We start from the raw sequence: 3,946 nt of genomic DNA, 5'->3' as shown, positions 1-3,946 counted from the left end.
GACTATTTGATAGAAAACGAGATCTAGTCACAACTCTCTACACCTAGTACGTCTCAGCAGAATGGTGTATCAGAAAGAAGAAACCGAACCTTATTAGATATGGTTTGCTCTATGATGAGCTATGCTCAATTGCCTAATTCCTTTTGGGGATATGCACTTGAATCTGTTGTCCATATTTTGAACAACGTTCCCTCTAAAAGTGTTTCAGAAACACCTTATGAGCTATGTAAAGGGTGTAAAAGTAGTTTACATCACTTTAGAATTTGGGGTTGCCCAACATATGTGTTGATACAAAATCCCAAGAAATTGGAACATCGTTCAAATTTATACCTGTTTGTAGGTTATCCAAAGAAACAAAAGGTGGTCTGTTTTATCATCCTCAAGAGAATAAGGTATTTGTATCGAAAATGCCACATTCTTAGAGGAAGACCACATAAGAAGTCATCAACCTCGCAGTAAACTAGTAATAAATGAAATTTCCAAAGACGCTACTGATAAAACTAGTTCATCTACTAAAGTAGTAGATAAAACTAGTACATCAGGTCAGTCACATCCTTCTCAAGAGTTGAGAATGCCTCAACGTAGTGGGATGGTTGTTCATCAGCCTAACCGTTACTTGGGTTTCACAGAAACACAAGTCGTCATACCTGATGACGGCACAGAGGATCCATCGACCTATAAACAGGCGATGAAAGATGTGGACCGTGATTAGTGGATCAAAGCCATGGACCTCGAAATGGAGTCTATGTATTTCAATTCTGTCTGGAAACTTGTAGATCAACCAAATGATGTAAAACCAATTGGTTGTAAGTGGATCTACAAGAGAAAATGAGATCAAGCCGGTAAAGTACAGACTTTTAAGGCTCAACTTGTGGCAAAGGGTTATACCCAGAGAGAGGGAGTGGACTATGAAGAAAATTTCTCTCTCGTTGCCATACTTAAGTCAATTAGAATACTCTTATCCATTGCCACCTTTTATCACTATGAAATTTGGCAGATGGATGTTAAGACAACCTTTCTAAATGACGATCTTGAAGCTATCTATATGGCTCAACCAGAGAGGTTTATTGCACAGGGACAAGAACAAAAGGTTTGTAAGCTTCAAAAATCCATTTATGGGTTAAAACAAGCTTCTAGATCCTGGAATATAGAGTTTGATACTGCGATCAAATCTTACGGCTTTGAACAGAATGTTGACGAGCCTTGTGCTTATAAGAAGATCGTCAATTCTACTATAGTGTTCTTAGTTTTATATATCGATGATATTCTACTCATTGGGAATGATGAAGGATATCTTACTGACGTCAAGCAATGGCTAGATACACAATTCCAAATGAAAGATTTAAGAAATGCGTAGTATATTCTTGGGATCCAAATTGTTCAGAATCGCAAGAATAGGACACTAGCCATGTCTCAAGCATCTTATATAGACAAAATGTTGTCTAGATATAAAATGCAAAATTCCAAAAAGGGTCTGTTGCCTTTCAGACATGGAATTCATTTGTCAAAAGAACAATGTCCTAAGACACCTCAAAAAGTTGGGGATATGAGAAATATTCCTTATGCCTCCGTAGTTGGAAGCCTAATGTATGCAATGTTATGTAGTAGACCTGACATATGCTACTCAGTAGGGATCGTCAGTAGATACCAGTCTAATCTTGGACATGATCATTAAACTGTCGTTCAGAGCATCTTAAAGTATCTTAGGAGAACTAGGGACTACATGCTCGTGTATAGTGCTAAGGATCTGATCCTTACTGGATACACTGACTCTGATTTCCAAACTGATAAAGATTCTAGAAAGTCTACATTTGGATCAGTGTTCACTCTTAACGAAGGAGCAGTAGTGTGGAGAAGCATAAAACAGACCTATATAGCTGACTCCACAATGGAAGCTGAATACGTAGCTGCTTGCGAAGCAGCAAAAGAAGCAGTATGGCTGAGGAAATTCTTGATAGATTTGGAAGTTGTTCCAAATATGCATCTACCCATCACCTTATATTGTGACAATAGTGGTGCAATTGCAAATTCAAAAGAACCTTGAAGCCATAAACGGGGAAAGCACATCGAACGCAAGTACCATCTTATCTGGGAAATTGTACACCGTGGTGACATTGTAATGACCCAGATACCTTCTGAGCAAAACATTGTTGATCCTTTTACAAAAACCCTCACGGCTAAAGTTTTTTAGGGTCACCTATAGAGTTTAGGTCTACGATGTTTCTAAACTAGGACAAGTGGGAGATTATGTTGGGCGTGAATGCCCTAGTTTTTTGTATTCATATGTTTATTGTACTCATATGTAATATTAATTTCTCACAGTTAAATTCAACATTGTTTGATCCTACTAGGAGTTTTAGTCCAAGTGGGAGTTTGTTGGATTTTATATCCTAAAACTCATAGTTTGTAATATCATATTCTTGTTCAATAAAGCAGTTATTCAAAATCTTTAGTAAATTTAAATTCTATATTCATGAATCCAATAAACTAAGGTTTCGAGGCTATTAAGTTTATGTTTGAACTTTATGCAGTGACATAAATATGAATCAAGTTCAAATATATATAGCCAAAATGGTCTATAGTATATGAATAAGGTTGGGTGCCTTATTTTGGGGACACTATGGATGCGGCCCATTTTGTAGTAAGTACAAACGATGTGATCCTAAACTGTTCATGTGGAGACATGAAACTGGGGGCATCCTATGTAAAGAGTTTACATAAGACTGAACTATGAAATAGTCACTTTTACGTACTAAATGTCGTTTAATGTATAAAACTGACTATTTCGTTAATTGATGACCTATGTAACTTAATCTTAATCCTAGGCTAACTATGAACTCCTGTTCACTCGGAATTATCCTTAGATCTATATAGGTAAGGGCAGCTCATTATCGCTGACCCAATAAGCCTCCCATTTCAGGGGTAAGATTAGGTGGATAGCTGGAAACATAGGGTGCAAGATAGAATTCACTCCTACTCGTTATAGGGTTAGTATATAGGTTGTTCCCTTTAGTACTGAATCTAGGTCTTGAACAAGAGGCCCCACTCTCTCATTGGCTCGAGAGGGGTTCGGTTTATAGGTTGGACCTTAAACCAATTATTCATTAGAGGATCAGTGGAACTTAAGGAATAAGATGTAGTCTCGGAAGTAAAACGGTTTTTATGACCCAGCAAAGATTACGAAAAACTTGTGAAGGATTAGCTTACTAATCATGGTTATATCGAATAGACACAAATATATATATAGTGAGGGGAGTGCAACTACGGGACTATAGTGGAATGACCCGTTAATTAACGAATGTTGATTAGCTCCGTCCAAAGAGTTTAGCCAGCTAATCTCGGATCGTTGGAGCCAATGATCTATAGGTCCATTAGGTTCCCCTACTAGCTCATATGGAATAAACTTAGAACAGAATGATAGAATAATTCGAATTGTTCGAATTAGGTGAAGAGAGAGAAACCGACAAGTATATGTGATATAGTGGTCGATTTTTCAATTTAGAGATACAACTTTAATATTTAAATGTGATTTAAATATCATGAATATGAATATGTTCATATTCAGAAACTCGAAAATAATAGAAATGGTCAAAGATGTAAAAAGTCAAAGAGTTGACTTTTGACTTTGAAAAGTCAAACTTTGACCGATCTTATATTCAAATGTGATTTGAATTTCGAGAAAATGAATGAGGATTCATGCTCGGGAGGTCAAAATTAGTCAACACGGAAAAAAATCATAAAAAGTCAAATTGTTGACTTTTTGGTCAAAGTTTGACTTTGACCAAATGACTATTTTGCTTTTTCACTAAAGTTAGTGGGAAAATCCAAACTTTTGTTGGATAATTCCACTAACAAAATAGTGGGCTAGGTGTTGGCATATAGTGATGTTTTTCATGCAATTTTGCATGGCCCTTTTCTATAAATATGGGCTTGTGTTTTTAGATAA

The sequence above is a fragment of the Benincasa hispida genome, chromosome 3 (genome assembly GCF_027475165.1).
Source record: "Benincasa hispida cultivar pf3 chromosome 3, pf3_genome.v1.1, whole genome shotgun sequence".
Taxonomy (NCBI): domain Eukaryota; kingdom Viridiplantae; phylum Streptophyta; class Magnoliopsida; order Cucurbitales; family Cucurbitaceae; genus Benincasa; species Benincasa hispida.
The sequence above is the reverse complement of the archived record's forward strand: the minus strand, read 5'-3'. Positions refer to the sequence as shown.